The sequence below is a fragment of the Mastigoproctus giganteus genome, chromosome 11 (genome assembly GCF_048544385.1).
Source record: "Mastigoproctus giganteus isolate SK-2022 chromosome 11, ASM4854438v1, whole genome shotgun sequence".
NCBI lineage: Eukaryota > Metazoa > Arthropoda > Arachnida > Uropygi > Thelyphonidae > Mastigoproctus > Mastigoproctus giganteus.
In genome coordinates, this window is record NC_143585.1 from 22,487,682 (window position 1) to 22,506,078 (window position 18,397).

An 18,397-nucleotide genomic window follows, 5' to 3' on the forward strand; every position below is an offset into this window, starting at 1 on the left:
TTTTTTTTTTTTTAAATAGGGTAAGGGTTGGCCCCTGGATACAAAAAAAAAAAAAAGTATAAATCGTAAAAAAAAAAATAAAAATCGGTTCCAAAAATTCAACCCCCACCCTGCTTGAACCACACTGGTATTCCTCTTTCCAAATAGGGAAGGAACGCCAGTGCCATGGCAACCTGGTTATGTAAATTCTCTTTCTTCGTTTAAAATAGAGAGGAACGCCAGTGCTATGGCAACCGGCTGTCCCTGGTTACAAAAAATATGTATCCAGAATCTCTTGCTAGCGATTCTGCACAGTTCCAAAGGAACTATGTGCCATGAAGCAGGCAGATACCCTTTTTAAAGTTTGTTAACCCATTTTTTTTCATTTGGTGTTAAATATCGTAGCTATTATATGGTGTATTAATAATAATTATAATTTTTAAAAATTACTTTTAAACATAAAAATAATACAAAAGAGTTTTATTTTATATTTTATTTACAAATGTATTTTATAAAATTAATTTGATTTTATATCCTAAAAATATATAATTATATAAAATTCTTAAAAATATGGTTGAAAGGGTATGTCGTGCCATCTCTTGCTCATAAAGAGAACTAAATTAACTATACGTGTTATATTCCTAAATGGTATATTACATAAGCATCATTCCATGATGGAGGAAATCACTGATTATTCTCGATGCTGTAAATTAATATCAGTTAGAGAATTAGAGCCCGAATTGAGGTGTCAGAAGAACAAAGTGGTTTTTCAGACGGGGGGTCATATATAGACCATATATCAACAGTACGACAGATCCTTGAAAAATGTCAATCGAAAGGAAAAGAAATCTTTAGGATTTTCATTGACCTTGAAAAGGCATATGACAGTGTTCCAAGAAAACTCTTATGGGAAGCACTGAAAGAGGCAAATATTGATGGACAACTAATTAACATTATTAAGACAATTTACAGGAATAATAGATGCAGAATTAAAGTGGGATCAGCTTTGTCACCTGAATTCCACACTTCAAAAGGCTTATTACAAGGCTGTTGCATGTCACCAACACATTTCAAAATTTATATCGACATCTGCCTAAGATTCTGGTCATAAGAAGGTGATAGTACAAGACTTAGAAGATGCAGACTATGCATGTCGTCATTTGAGGAATATAAACAATGGGGTCTAAAAATCAATTTTAGCTAAGACTGAAATGTTGTCTTCAGGACACATTCTAAATATTGCAAGTTTTAAAATCAAACAAGTCGATAAATTCAAAGATTTGGGATCAATCTTAGAAAGAGATGGATCATCCCAAGTAGAGATCAATAAGGGAATTGCAGACGGCAGAAAGGATATCGCCATGTTAAATTCTGTTCTATGGAGCAGAAATATCCTAAAAAAAAAACAAAGAAACTTATATTTCAAACGATTGTACAAAGTCTTCTATTGTATGGAGCGGAAACCTGGACGTTGAATAGGCGAGTGGAAAACAAAAAGAACTTCTAGAAGAGACAGAAAACGAAATGAAGACATAAGAGAGAAAATGGAAGTGAAAAAGAATATTATTGACACTATCAAAGAAAAGCATTTAACATGGTATGGACATGTAAAACGGATGCAAGAAACCAGATATCCTAAGGTTATTCCTATTCTGGAATGGATACCTCCTGGAAGAAAGAGAAGAGGAAGACCTAGGAGGCATGGATGGATGGAGTACGGAAGTGCATGACAGCCCGAGGCTTAACCGACCAAGACAACTTGAACCTCACTTTATGAAGGGAAAAAAATCCCTACCAAAAAATAACTTGTAGGCTGAAGAAACCCATTGTAAATGGAAACACTCCTCTTGAAGAAGAAGAATTATAATCATTGTTTTATGAGTTCCTGACTTGGGAGAGTTGAACGCGTCTATTAGACTGCAATGAAATTGCTTATTGAATTACAATATTTTTGATTCATTATGATTTTTTCTCTTCTATCGGATAGAACATACTAGAAAATGATAGTTTTCTTTTTTAAAGGAAACAGGGTTTCTAGCCCCCCTTACTTTCCTGTTCCTGAAAATCCGATGAGCGCATATAAATAATTATCCCCCCCCCACAGAAAAATATCATCGTCGTTATCATAGGGTATTTATCCTATGATAAATAGGATAAATACCCTATAGGGGGGATAAATATATGTTATTGACAATAATTGAAAATTAAACTCAAATTTAGCTTAAATTTTTAACCGACTTGAATAATTATAGCACGAACAGTTACAATATAACTTAACAGGATGAAACAGTAATTGTTGCAATTTACTCTAGCCCTGCAGGGGGAAGGGAGGCGATTACTCCCTCCTGGATCCATCATTGATTTGATCGTCCCTCCTGGATCCATCATTGATTTGAGACTACGGAGATATACTTCAACCTTTTTATTTCATCTTTATTTATTATTTTTTACTTTATTATGCGATCAACAACCACGGACAATCACAAAAGATTCTATAGGGCAGAGCTAAAGCAGTGTTCCTAGGAATCATTAACTTTAATCATCATATGACAGCCCGAGGCTGTCATATTGCAGTAAACAAAAAAATCCATATTATTTTGATCATTCGAGGGCTATAGCCCCTATCCTGTAGGAATTAAACGTGACATCGATAATGGCTTTCTGCATGCACACTACTCAAACTCCCTCCAGTCACTAGCTGGCAGGTAGAGATAGCGAGATACAGTATATACTAGCTGATTGGGATGACCCCCCACCCACAAGACAGTTACTAATAGGTTTGGTCCTGTGGATTATCTAGCAGCCGACCAGCGAAAACTGTTTTAGAGTTGAAATGTAAGGAAGATTGTATCCCACCACGATACGCATGATTGGATTCCGCCATGGTACGCATGATTGGACTTACCATCATACGCAATACCAATACATGTCATGTGCAAACAAATGTGCTTGAAAGTTGTGCTCTGCCGAGAGCATTAGGACTACTGCATTAACCAGGGCCGGTCCTTAGAGATGGATGCAGCGATTCAATGTACTTGGAACCCTTGAATTCTAGGGTTCGGTACTGGCATTTACTTTCCCCAGTAAAACAAAAAATATTCTGTTAAGATAGTTACCAAATTTGTTATTTGAAAAAATTAAAATTACAGGATTTGTCCAACGGGACATCCATCTACGTAGAATTGGGGAGTGTGAATAGAATTAAAGTAATATTTTTCAAATTTCGCTGGGGAGATGGTATTAAATCTAACCTGACACTATATTGTATAATAGGATCAAATTTATTTAATAACAGCAGTCTTGTGATCCAAAAAACATATTTATGGTAGCTTATGACAATATCTCTTCTTGAAATGTTGCTTGAAATACGCCGACCGATAGCATGGACAAATATGAAGAGTTCATTGGGAACACGCTTTCATGGGAAAACATGTTTGTTATTATTTGAATGATTATAAAAGCAAACACTGCACCAACTGAAGTCGCTGTAACGATCTATTATAAGGGATGTCGAAGAATAAAGTTCAATGTGAGTGATGCAGAACTCTCCAGCCAAACTTCGCCAATACAAGGGTCGAAGTACCAAAATAGGGTCAAACTTCTATTGACTTTACTAACTGTGATCAATTCTTGTTTGTTTATATTGTATTCTAAATATGAGAAGTGGTGCTAAAATTTGCAGAAAAATAAACACCCAGATGCTTTCTCTTTTCCTAAAATCATTATCTAGAACTCAAAGATCCGACTCCATTTATTTTAATATTCGGGTAGAATGATTTTGAAGTGATTATTTATTTATTTACTACCAAACAGAGCGATGTATTCTGGATTCGTTTGTTTATTTGCAGGTTAAAGGAGCACATTTCAATAAATATTAAACACAAACAACTGAAATTATTTCTATCTGTAAATTAGTACAACCAGGGCCGATTCAAGGGTATATGGAGCCCCTGGGTGACATTAACTGATGGCACTCGCCTCCCACATTTTTTAGAATGATTAATTTTACTAATTTCCACCAAGGTTTAGTTGCGTTGGCGCCCCCTAAACCTTGGCGTCCCTAGGCCAGTGTCTACTCGGCCTTAACCTAAAGCCGGCCCGAGTACAACAGATTTAAATTGCATGACTAATAGAATAGCCTTAATTCCCAGAGCAGATCAAACTTGCCTTTGTAGCGAGCTGCTCTAGTATTGAACTACTTTCAACAGATAACTTTAGCTATATTAAAAATTGAAAATTAATTTCGTATACAGAAGAAACAGACCAATTCTTTACACCTGTTATCTGATGAGGGGTCAGTTAGTGCTGAAACAGGCTGTCAAAGCAGTCTCATCTTTTAAACAAGCGCCATCACCGCCGGGTTTAGCACTGACAACTGAACTTATTTACATTGTAAACATTAAACAGAGAAATTCAATCATTTTCTCGTACGTAATAACAAAGATCGTTAATAATAAGACGTCTGTAAACAGGACCATCTTGTCCTTTCATATGTTTTCGCGGCCAGCAGGATTTATGGCTGAGATGATGCAATGGTCCTTATGCTGACAGCAGAACAAACTTTGCCTTTACAACGAGTTGTTTGGTATTGTACTACTTTAAAACAGCTGGAGCAGTACAGGAATCCATCTGCCACTTGTCCGATATTGGGTATTCTATAGAAATATTTAGACAAAACAGTTGAGCTGCCATGCGGTATATCAAACTGGCTGAATTTTAAAGAATTGCCCTGAAATAAATGAAATAGTCCTTCTTGCACTTATTGGAATAGACAAAATAAGGTTAAACAGAATATTATTATGGGTTTACCAGCTGTTACAAATCAAGTGCTGTATTGTATAGTTTTTCCCGCTTAGGCCAGCCACAAGATGTCGCCACTATACCACTCAACCATTAGCTATAGAAAAAATAAGCAGACTGTGTTGTTTACATATATAGTGAAAGCAGTGCACACCAGATGGCGCATACGGTTTGAAAATTCTACATTTTCAGAGAAAGTTATGAGAAATGGTTCTTAGGTGATTAGGCATATTTTTCTCCCCTAGATGGCACTACGGGCCTGTAAGGTGTGCAATATTGCCGGGTCTCAATGATGCCATAGAACGTGTTAGTTGTTTGGCCGTTACCTTAGCAACCATAATCACGTGGCAAGTTGCTGTTGACGGCAATGTCAAAGACTGACAGCGGGGGAAAGTTTGAAGATCAAAGAGTGAGGGGGTGATCAATACGTACTTTGGTCCTGTGGCGTTAAATAGGATAAAATCGCTTTAGCGTGAATCTTGTGAAACTGCCAATCAACAGTTCTAATTAGAATTGCCAAATGTTAGATGGATAATGAAGTCATTTCCGTTACTGAAATGACTTCATTTGCAATTCTCTGGTTAAAAGAAAAGTTCCGGACAAAGGGTTCTTCTAAGTCATGCATAGATGCTACAGCATCTCAATTACTTGTGTATTGGTGAGCATTTTATTATTATCAAATTCTTTAGTATTAGTAGTGGAAAATGATGCAAGAAAGCAAGCTTATATAGCATCAACCAAAAAAAAAAATAACCTAAAGACTTCACCCATCCTTCAAAAATTTGTCTAGTTGTTCTATTCAGAGTGTCCACTTCCACAGTAACAGCTGGAAGTTTGTTCGAACAATCAAACAATCCGCTAGCTCAATACAAACTTCCATTTATTCTGCAACCATCCTTCATTCTTTTCCTCTCATGGGTAGCACTGTTGGTAGGATCGCTGTCTTCCCCAGAATGGGTGGAAAAGACCTGAGTTCAAGTCCCATCAATGAGGGGAGGAATTTTTATGGGTCTTTTTCACAACGGGGATGAGGTAGTCGGTCTCAGGCGACCTTAGAACACAAACAACAACAACATCCTTCCTTTATTGGAAGCATGCAAAATACAAGTGCGTACAGTAACGCGATACCAGTAATAACTCTTCATGGCACAATGATAGGAGTTTACCATGATTTTGTTTAACAAAAACATTAAAGATGGTCAATCAAAATGGGTGTGTGTACATAACTTTCAAACCTTCATGAGGCACAGTTGGTAGAATCGCCATCCTCCCCACACCGAGTGGAAAAGACATGAGTTGAAGTCCCGTCGATGACGAGAGGAATTTTTATGCCTCTTTTTCGAAATGCGGCTGAGTTAGTCGGTCTCAGACAAGGTTAGCATGGTTTTTTCTCCCGGAAACTCGGGCTTTTTGTCCAGCAAATTGACCACAGAACACACAGTTTACAGACGGTATACACGGAATAATATGGCCTTAGCCGTCGATGCTCCTAAAACCCAAAAAAGAACAACAACCTTCGTGAGGGGAATAATGCACATCTTTTGAGAGTTTATTGAGATTAGCGCCGGATAATGTGATACAATTCTTTTAGGATACTGATCCTGTAAGTTTTGTTGGTGCAAAGAGTCTCACAGTCTATTCCATGTCTAAAAAAGCCTATGGTGTTGGCAGGAAACATTCTCTACACACTTTGCTGCAGAAGTTGAGTCTTATAGGTCCTATTGCAGATCCCAGAATTTTTCTTTTGATATGTAAAGATGTGGTGAATAAGAAGATTTTCTAATCTGGTTTTTATTTTTCATTATTATTTTAATTCTTTTTCCAGCTCTTTGGGCTGGTGCCTTTGGTGTGGGCTGCCAGGGTACAGGATTACGAGAGTTCCTAGGTTTGGCCTCTTGTCCACCTATAAGTGCGGAATCTCTTCCTTCCTATATCATTGGTAGGACAGTACGTGTATAGCTGTGACCCGCCTGCTCGTGGCATAGACGGGTATTGGAAAGCAGCCTTCGTTGTGATCAAGGAAGCAGCAAACTGGCTAGAAACGACTAAACAACATAAACTGTACAAACAAAGCACTACAATCATTTTCGGCCATTTTTACATAGTTATATATCATCGCAATGTACTATGACGTTTAGGGCCGTCCTACATAAGACACATCGTGTCCAAAGGTGCGAAGATTGATGATACGTTCGGCAAGTCTATCCTGGAAGTTACGATATTATGGTTGTTTAAAATCATGTTCCATAATTAAACCTAAACCTTTCAGACACTGCTAATTCTGTTACTTTTTGGGGTTCTTTGAGCATTATTAAGGTATTTTTCGAAATTGTTCGTAACTTCAGACAAAGTTCTTAAACTGGTTAATATTACAGAAAGGAGTGAATTGTAATAATCAATACTGCATTTGAATCTCGTGGATTTATGGACTCTAACACGATTTATGGAAATCTAAACATGGATTTATGGATATCTGAACATGAATTTATGGATATCTAAACATCGATCTATGGACTCTAATACAAACTAAGGATTTAGCTGAGTTACCAACATGAAAACGGTCCAATGTGGTTTTGTGGAACGGTACTAGTCCTTTCTTTATCTTTATATCTGAATATTGTGGAATTTAATATTCTTTTTGAAGTTCCTAGACTGTACTGGAATGTTCCAAAATTGCATTGTCATTGCACATGGGTGGGAGCAAAGGATCAAGGATGGTTTGAAGGCAACTCTGAATTTATGCCACATCTTCCTTGACTTCTACAGTACCTGGCTATGCAGTATTGAGTAGTAAAGAATTATGAAGTTTGAAAGCTAAATTGGTAGTTATTTTTTGGTAACTTTTAACTTAACTCGCTACTTTTTTTTTTTTCACCCAGTAACTTAATCAGAAAAATCTTGTAAGGATGCATTGCTAAGGTCATATACATGAATATAAGATGCATGGTTGTAGAGGTAGAGCTTTGATCAAGGTTTTTCAGATTCCTTTGCAACCATCCTGTTGTGCTTATCCAAAAGAAATCCGTTTTAGAGCAAAAGTTGTTTTGCTTTGTCTATATATATTTTAAATATATAAATAATAATATTTTTTAAATATATAAATAAAGAAGGGATACATACGAGGTGTGGCAATAAAGTTCCTGGACTGGTGCAATAATAAAATCACAAAGTGAAGAAGTTCAAAAATTGTTTTAATTTTATTCAAAGTAATTACTACTGATTTGCATGCACTTATTACACCTTTCTAAAAGTTTCTGAAAAAGAGTCTGCGAAGGAATGGGCGAGGGCATTGTCATGCAACAAGAACAGGCTACCTTTATCGTGAGATTGCAGTCTCACCCGGAAAATGCTCTTCAATAGTCTTTGAAGCACCTGTACGTAAAACGCAGCATTAACTCTCCATTAACCCTTCAAGAACAAATTCTTTGTGAATCGAATCCTGTTGTTTGTCGAAAAACATGATCAGCATCGTCCTTGTCCTGGACTTCTCTAAACCAAACTTTTTGGGCCCTGGTGATGATTTTGAAGTCCACTTCATGCCATGACGCATCGTCTCTGGGTCTTACTGAAACACCCAACACTTGTTCCAGTGACAATACAGTCGACGAAATTAGGATTGTCTTGGCATGTCTGGATGAAGTATTTGCATGATGACACTCTTCGTTGCTTCTGCTCATCCTAACACCATTACGATGTACAACGATCCCAAGTAGACCCAGAAAGGCTTTGTACAGAGAAGAAGTACAGGATGGAGGTGTTTCAGAATGTATTACTCCACTTATAAATGCTGTGAGCAAGTGAAACCCACAAATGAAAACAGAATGCAGGAAATGAAGAGTGAACTGAAGTGGGGAAGACAAACTGAATGGCAAAATCATACTCATCATATTGTTTTCGTTCCGCACTGGCACTCCTGTTTTTTATGTTATACGTCCTATGCTTTGTTATCTCGCTGTAAATAGTCGTGTTGATGTGAACATTCTTAAATTTTCTTTAATTTCTTGTAAAATACAAATTATACTTGGAATGGAAAAATAAGACAATGTTATGTATAATATAATAAGACAATTATATGTATAAATTATAAGTGGATAATTATGTGTAAAACTTATATATCTGAATGTGCACGCCCTGGTCAATAGCTTAAGCGGGTGTCTCTTACGAGAAAATAAAGATAATAATAATCCGAGAGGCTTTTCCCTAAATCTTCATGCAGAATTTGACGAATCATCTTCTTATTCATCTCCAACACACCAGCCATCATTCTGAAAATCGAATGGTGATCTCTTGCTACAATTTCCGAACTCCTTTTCAACTCTATCCTCATTTCGAGAGGTTGACGGACACCCACTTCTTGGGTCATCACGAACATCCTCACGTCCGTTGTTGAACTGCTTATACCATTCAAACATACTAGTACTACTTAATTTCTTCATCATAAAGAGTTTCTACTACTGCAGATTTTTTCAGTTTAAAGCAAAATTTCATATTCGTTCGTTGTTCCATTGCAAAATCGTGTCATGGCACGTTATTGCTACTAATGATCAACTCCTCATTCTGTCGTTGGAGGAATTTTGAACTACAACGTACCACTTCCGTTCATTTTCAAACTCATCGAACATGACTTCAAAACTTTATTACCACATCTAGTACATATTAGCAGGTAATCGTAGTTTTAAAAACAAATACCCTTTCGATATTTTGGTTACCTAACCTCTGTCTAACCTTTCAATATTTGGTTACCTAACTACACTGCTCGAAAAAATTAACAGAACACGTAGAAAATGTGGTGTAGCTCGTGTTGTAGTTCTGCTGTCTGATGAGTCTCGTTTTAGCCCACAAACAGATTCGAGATATTATTCCATCTGGAGACAATGAGGAATGCGGTATTATCCCTGTTCATGTTTTTTATAGGGGTACCGTAACTGACCCTCGAACCCCATGTGTGACTTTTTAGGAGTGCGGTTGGCCCAGATTTTCTTTTCATGTACGACAAGGCAACTGCACGTAAAGCTAAAGTAGTGGAGAATATCTCGAAACTGAAGGTATTCAACGACTGCCGTAACCAGCACGATCACCAGACTTAAATCCAATCGAACATGTGTGGGATGCCATGGGCGCTGAAGTGCAGTGAAAGTAAAAATACTACTCTATGCGGACGATATAAAAAATCTTTATTGTATAACGAGATGTCACGCAAAACACTGTCGGACTGCATAATCCTGCACAGGTCTTGAACGTCTTCAGTACTTAAATCTGTCTTTTGGGTTATTTTATAATTGATTATAATATTGAAACCAAGCTTATAGTATAGCTAGAGTTGAGAAACGTAACAACTCTGTGGTACTACACTTAAAGTGGTAGAAAATGAAAAATAACTGGGAGTTATTGTGCAGTCAAATATGAAGTTTTCTGAACAGTGCAGACAGGCTGCCAGAACAGATCATGGGGTATTGTCAATGATATACGCTTTTAGGAATTTTGATAGCAGGGAGACGGTGATTATCCCTTTGTATAAGGCAATGGTCAGGCCACACCTTGTGTACTGCGTACAGGTCTGGAGGCTTCATTTTAGGAAGGATGTAGAGTTGCCTGAGCGAGTACAGATAAGGGCAACAAGATTGGTGAGGGGAACGAAGGGGGGGGTATTCTTACCAAGAAAGGCTTAAGTTCTGCGAATTGCAGCGTCTGGAGACTAGGCACCTGCAAGGTGATCTGATTGAGGTGCATAAGGCCTTGAATGGGTTGAGCAGGCTCAATTCTGATGGGATTCTTCCTCTTGCTCATATTACGAGCCTGAGGAGGCATCAATTCAAATTGAGGAAAGACAGATGTAGAATAGATGTGCGAAAATTTGCCACTAGCCAGCGGGTAGTTGATTGCTGGAACAAACTTCCATCTGTTGTTGTGGAGTTGACAGCTTAAATACAGTCAAGGAGGAACTGGACAAATTTTAGAGGGAATGGATGGGTGAAAGGTTTTTTTTTTTTTTTTTTGGCTAATGCTACATAAGCTTGCTTTCTTGCATCACATGCCTCTACTACTACTACTATATAATTAATAGATAAGGCATCTTCACAAAATACAGTAAACTCTTTAAAAGCTGGCACCTTCGGGGATTGAGAAATGCAGAAATTTAAAATTTTCCATATTTCAGAGAGGTATGCCTAGATGTTGAGTAGTTTTAGAGGGGCACATTTCAGTCAGCATTAAGCACAAACAACTGAACTTATTTACATCTGTTAACAGTTAGCAGGAAAAGCTTGTGTTTGTAACGAGTTACCCTAGTATTGTATAGAATGCAAATAGCTGTAAAGGAAACTGTGACGTGAGCGATGACGTGTTGCCGCGTTGAGTATAAAGACTGCACAGGCTGTTTGACTGCAGTAATGTGAAGCCAGAATGGGATAAAAGCGTCATCTATCAGACTTTGAAAAAGGTGCCGAGAACGTCGTGATTGGACAGAGGAACAATGGAAGAAAGTCATGTGGTCAGACGAATCACGTTATACTTGATTTTGCACTGACTGTGGGCAGACAGTATGGCGAGAACCTCATGAAGCGATTGACTCTGCTTGCCTTATCAAGACAACCCAAGTATCTGGAAGTAGTATCATGGTATGGGAAACGTTGGCACTGACTGGGTTCGTTGATGACGGTGGAAGGTCGATTGCCATCCTGGGAGTACCTGAATTTTGTATCAGATGTACTGCACCCTGCAATGTTACACTTTTATGCCGAGGGTGATGGCCATTTTATGGATGACATTGGAACAGCGCAGCGTACCAGAATCGTGCAAGAATGGCTCTGAGAATATGAAACGGATTTCTACTATCTTCCCTGGCCCTCATATTCACTTGATTTCAGTTCTATTGAGAATGTGTGGGATACGCTGGAGTGAGCTATTCGGCAACGAAACCCTCTTCCTTCAACTTTGTCGTGGCAATGAGATATTTTGGTTGAAAAATAGTTACAATTAGACCAAAACGAACTAAAATATCTTATAGAATCCATGCCGCGCTGCACACTTGCTGTTATTCGAAACAAAGATGGCCCGGTTGGATACTGAATAAAGTTTCGTATTTTTGTATTTCAAAAATACGAACTTTTGTATGTGAGTGTGTGTATTGCAACTTTGAAAATTGATTTAAACCACATGGCAGCTCATATCGAACAAATTTTACAACAGTTCCACCTGCTATCTAATGAGGGACTAGTTCATTTTGAAATAAGCTGTCATAGCTGTCTCATCTTTTTAAACGTCCTACTTTGAAGTGGCGTGGAACTTCTGCATTTTCATATTTTGCATGCGACTTTACAATTTCAATGCTCACCTTTATTGTAAGGCTCATGGTACTTTTCCTAGGTTCAAATTATTCTGAAACAATAAAAAAAAAAAACATTATAAGTTATGATTTATAGATATAATTATTTTTTCAAATTATTCTTATTTTAGAGTTTAAATGAAATATAAGTTAGAAATTAAGGTAAATGGAGTTGCACTCCATAAATGGGATTTTTTCCTGTAAAGTACAGAATAATAAAAGAAAATTAATAGGACTATTCTTTTTGCTCCACTACACAAAAAATGTCTGAAAATACTGGTTTGATGTTTGGTATGACTTTTCAGTGGTTCGCAAAGTTTAAAGAGGACCGCTTGTTCATCAATTACCAATGTTTGATAATCCACAACTACCATCAGAAATAAGTAGATTGGAAGAGAGCTCCATTAAAAAATTCACAATAATTTTTCAGTAGTGAAGCTATACAGGAGGGGGCGGACAAAATAATGGAAACACCTGTGATAAGAGTTACAAGTGTGCACTAATATGGTGTTCGTCTACCCTCTGCTTTTAAAATAGCTTTTGTTCTACGTGGAATAAATTCAAATAAATCTTGAACTGTCTTAAGAGGAATATTGGTCCATTCATCATGGTGGAGTGTTTCAAGCTATTTTGAGTGATGATGGTGTAGGAAATCTGCTTCTCACTTTCCACACCAGATATATATGCCAATGGTTGCTTAATAACATTTCATTCTGTGATAGAGCAGGTCATGGGAGATGTTCAGCCTCAGTTACATGTTCCTCAAATGAAGATTAGACACATTTGGTTGTGTTTGTCGGAGCATTATCATCTTGAAACATGGCATCGTTTGTGGGGAACATGTTTGCACCATGGGATGAATTTAGTCACTCGGAATATCAAAATAATCAGTGGTAGTAATTCGTCCGTTCAGGATGATAATTGGACCTAAAGAATACCAAGATATTGCTGCCCAAACTATTCTTGATATTTCTCCATGTTTGATGGTTGGCATAAAAGTCAGGATGATGCGCTTCCTTTGACAGTCCCCAAACGTAAACTCTCCCTGATGTTGAAAAAAGTATGAAACATGATATGACATGTTTTCAATTATTAAGTGTCCAGTTTTTGTGTTCCTTACACCACTGCACCCTCTATTGCCAAGTCAATCGTTGCCATCCGCAACGAGTGGCTTGGCAATAGCGACTTTGCCATAAATTTCAGCTTTATGAAGTTCTCACCGAACTGTTTTTCTAGAACTGGATTTGTTGAGACTCACATTAAGTTCTGCAGTTATTTTTGAGGCAGTAGTTTTATGTTTCGGGTTACAATCCTTTTCAGTGTTGGGCGGTCCCTTTTAGTCAGCTTCGTTTGTCTGCCACAATTGTCTCCCACGTCCTCCAAGATTGTTTTTCTTCCCAGAAACAAAAAAATATATATATACATGTGTAATAATAAATTCATCACTTAAAAGTCAGATAATGATAAAAATGCGTTACTTTGATATTTTTTATTAGGGACTTTGCTCAGACTGTACCGAGAGGATATGAATCTTGCTGCAGTCTTAACAAAATATTGCTTATTTTGTTTGTCAGATTGTACAAAAGAAATCCCAAAATTTTCATAATTAAAGCTAAAAGATTAGTTATAAATGAGATGATATTTAAGAGGCAAACAATCCCCTATGGTGTTCTCGGAACCCATGTGGGCTTACAGCGATTGATTTTCTACATACTACTGAATTATGGGTAGTGAGTTTCCAATGGCAGCGGACTCTGTGAAGTGAGTTTCTGGGTGAAATTTAAGTTTTGTAAAAATGAATAACAAATGCTTTTAAATATTAAATGATTTTGTAATAACTGAGAGCAAAGTGGAGGATAAATTGTTGAAATTGAGCATAAGAAAGGCAACTACGGTGGATGGGATCTATCCAGTTATATTAAAGGAGGCAGTAAAGGAAGTAAGCAAACCCTAGCCATAATTATGAAAACTTCCTTCGACTGAGGGGAGGACCCCATGGACTGGAGATGTGCAAATGCGTCCCTAATTCACAAAAGGGATCAAAAGGTAACACGAGTAATTGCAGACCTGTTAGTTTAAGTTCTGTTCCAGGGTAAATAATGGAGTCACTGGTTAAAGGAGCAATGCACGATCATAGCATGGATTTGTCAAGGGGAAGACTTGTCTGACAAATTTGATTGAATTATGATGTGGTCACAAAGGAACTGGGTGCAAAAAATAATTTTAATATCATATACTTGGACTTCAGGAAAGCTTTTGTTGCACATGGAAGACTACTGTACAAATTGGAGCAGTATGGCATTAAGGGCAAGTTGCTACAATGGATAAAAGGATGGTTGAGTGGGAGAAGATAGAGAGTGGTAATCAATGGACACTGCATTTCGTGGACTAATGTTATTAGTGGAGTCCCCCAGGGTTCGGTGTTTGGCCATTGTTGTTTTCGGTATTTATCAATGATATTGATGAAAGTATATCAGGGTTAATGTCTAAGTTTGCAGACGACACAAAGGTTGGCAGTGTTGTTAATGACAGTAATAATGTATACTACTGCAACAGGATCTTGTTATCCCACATCTTTGCTTGTTAGCTTGTTATCCCACATCTACAAGTTATTGAGGTTTTTGCAAATGGCCGTCATTCAGTGTAGCCACGTGTTCTGGAGCTCCTGAATGTTGAGTTATTTTAATGTGTTTAAAGTGTTTTCTTCCACTGGAAAAATGTACCAGCTAAAAGAACTTCGCAATTGGATTAAGTGAGTGAAAAATTTTTGTTATTACGAGGGTTATCTGGACTGTACTCTCTCGTCATAGACCTAATCCCTTTAGGCTTAGCATTCTGCTAACGCTTTGCTGTAGTCAAACACGTATTGTTGACAGTTAGGACTAGTGGATATTGCTGAGAATACGATATGTACATAGTTTTGATTTGGAGCAAATTCGTGCGCGTATAGTGTGTGGCAGCCTACGAATGAGCTCCGATTAAAATTAATAATTTGTGCGGTTATACTGTTTTGATTTTCGAGAAAGATGTTCTAAAGATGATCTGTCCGGTAATAATGCCAAATCGCCTGCATCTTCCTCAGGTAATGTTTTATTTATTTCTTGGCTGATTTTATCAATACAGTACTTCCAATTCCCGACTATAGAACAAAAGCAGTTGGCTACGCCGTCGGTTCCTCTCTCTAGGGCCACGCTCACCGCTGGCTACTTCTTCCCCCCACTTGTGTTCTGGGGATAACTCGGGGATTTTCGAGGCGTTGATGTGCGGCTTCAGATCATCACACGGGCCTGACGCTTTCGTTCGGCGGCTTTTTCAGTCCTCTTGAGGCGTAAAAAATTTCAACCCCGTTAAACCTCCGGTAGACCTTTCAGAAGAAATCAAATTACTCAGGAGCAACCCCTTACAATTGCTTTATTATAGCTTTATTGGTCTTTGACCCAAACCATACAACCCTTAGACATGAGCTCAAGAGAAACATCCTCATCGTCGGCTGACGAGAATGCTGTAGCAGACGATTCAGACCAAGTTGGCCTCCACCCTCCCAAAGTGAACAAGTCCAAGAAAAAGAAACAGAAAAGTAAGAGGAGAGCAAAAACCAGAACACCCCGGTCTCCTCAAACCATACTAGAATTTCTCAACAAAGTGCCTCTTGATGAATCTGACCCTGTGATCTCATCTAAGTTTCAATTTAACACTTCAACGCCAGTAGTAGTTCGCCTAGCCCCTGTCCCTCCTACTCTGCAACCTTCACAGGCAAGCTCTCCCTACACTGGGAAATTACAGACCACTCTCTCTCCAACAGCTATAAGTGCTCCTGCCTCCCAGGCAGCTCTAGGGCCCTCCCCTAATCTAGCAGAGAGTCCTGGAACATTATCTGCAGCCAAACTATCAACCAATATTCCTACCCCATCAGGGACTCCTAAGACCTCCTCTGCCAAACAACCAGAGAGACCACGCAGAGCATTGGATCAGACTGAGGCAGAAGGCCTCCCCCAATCTAGAAAACTAACCGTCACAGTAACTACACCTTCTGCATACCCTACAACTCACAAACCTATAGATGAAGACTCTCCAACCCATCAAATAATATCTGCTTTACATAGGAATCTTGTGACCTTTCTTAATCAAGATAATAGTCGATTCAACAGACAAGCGGCAAGTTATGTTCAAGAACTCTGGGCCACCCTTGAATCTATTACCACTGCCCTCCTTATCGACAGCGAGAAACTAAAAACCACTAACGAGGAACTTAAGACAAGAACCTCCATCCTTGAGAAGGTGCTGGACACTCTACCGAATCTTCCTACACCACGGCTACAAGCATATAAAGAATGCGGGGCAAAACAAACGCCACAGCGCGTCCCGACATACTCGGAAGCGCTGAGGATCCCAATAGCAACGGAAACCCAACCAACCGCAGAGACGCACCAGAAGAGGAAAACACTGTTGCCAACACCAAACCTGGTGATACTCCGACCAAAGGAGACTGGCAAGATCCCCTCTAGTGAGGAATTAAAAACAAAAGTAATTAGTAATATGAGGGAGGACCTTAAAAATACAAGAATAAAAGGAATACGGAAAATGAGAGACGTAGGACTAGTAATTGAAACCGAAACTAGACAAGAAATACAAAGTATCATAGAAAACCCCAAAATAGACGCTCTCGGATTAACGGCCCAGCCGCCCAAAAGGAAGGGACCGTCAATAATAATCTATGACGTCAATCCAGAAGTCACAGCAGCCCAGCTGGCCGAAGAGCTCTACCTCAGGAATCTGCAAAAGGAAATACCAGACAAAGAAACACACGAAGTAATAACCACAAAGTTTCATATAAAGGCGAGAGGAGGAATAAACAACAACTGGAGTGTGGAGCTTATACCGGAAGCATGGCAAGTCTTAAAGGACAGAACAAGGGTATATATTGAGTGGGGCAGCTACCGATTCCGGGAGCGAGTGGTGGTTCCGAAATGCTTTAGATGCTGCAAGTTCGGACACACTACGCATGTCTGCACCCAGACAGTTCCAACTTGTGGACACTGCACAGAGAAGGGACACGCCTTTAAAGACTGTCCACACAAAGACAAGGAAGCCACCTGCGCAAACTGTAAGGCAATGAAAATAGAACACGCGCATTCAATCAAGGACCCGAAGTGCCCAGTCTACCTTAAAGCCAAAAGCATATACCAAAATAGAATCGATTATGGGGACAAGAAATAAAAAGTATAATATAGCAATGATTAAGATAATCCAGACTAACGCGCAACGAGCCAAAACAGTGGCAGACCAAATCCGGGTCAGGGCCGATGAGGAAGACACCGACATAATCATATTGCAGGAGCCATACGTTCACGCAAAGCGGGTGGTGGGGTATCCACTGCAATATAAGGCCGTCCACACGGAGGAGGACACCCCATGGGCAGCGGTCCTAGTCAGGAACACCAAAATCACTGCAACAAAAGTAACTCAACTGTGCACGACCTGGGCTGCCTGTGCCCAGCTCATTACAGCACTAGGCTCCCTATATGTAGTGGCCCTTTACAGCAGGCCAGGACAGGAAATTGAGACCACAATCAACTACCTGCGCCGTCTCCAAAACACTCTGCCGAATGAAAAAATAATTATAGGAGCGGATGTAAACTGTCGCTCTCCACTATGGCACAGCGTTACTGCCGACAGAAGAGGAACAACAAATGGGCAGCAACTCGAAAACTATCTGATAGGATCACAATTTGTTGTACTGAACCAACCGCACCATCTGCCAACATTCTGCAACACCCTCTGGGAGGCCACCATCGATATCACTCTAGCAACTAGGAACCTGGCGAACCACGTGACCGACTGGAGGGTGGAAGACGCTTGGACCACCTCGGACCATCGAGTCATCACCTGCAAAGTAACAAGAACGCTGCCAAGAACAACAGCAAATATACAAACACCCCACAGATACGCAGTTGCCAAGGCAGATTGGCCCCAATACAAAGAGCTACTAACTACAGCGGTTAACAACAAACCTCCGTCCCTAGATCCACAGAATAATCCGAACGAACTGCAGAAGGCAATTACTAAATTGATGATAGATATCAGCAACCAAACTATCAGGAAGAAACAACCCCGACTGGGCGCAGTCCCCTGGTGGACCCGGGACATTGCCATGCTCCGGCGACAAATGAACAAGAGTAGGAAGGACTTCCAGAGGGCCCGAAGAACATGGCCAGCAAATGAGGTTGAAGCCCTGAGGCAAATATATAGACAAATAAGAAACCGGTACACTGACGCCATAAAGACAAGTAAAAG

General features: G+C 39.2%; 1 non-coding gene across 1 annotated transcript; it reads right to left on the reverse strand.

The window, feature by feature from the left end:
- Positions 1-211: 211 nt before the first annotated feature.
- LOC150077775 (U11 spliceosomal RNA) lies at positions 212-338 on the reverse strand. Its single transcript, XR_016547658.1, has one exon. It is a non-coding gene; the product is annotated as a U11 spliceosomal RNA (small nuclear RNA).
- Positions 339-18,397: the final 18,059 nt, after the last annotated feature.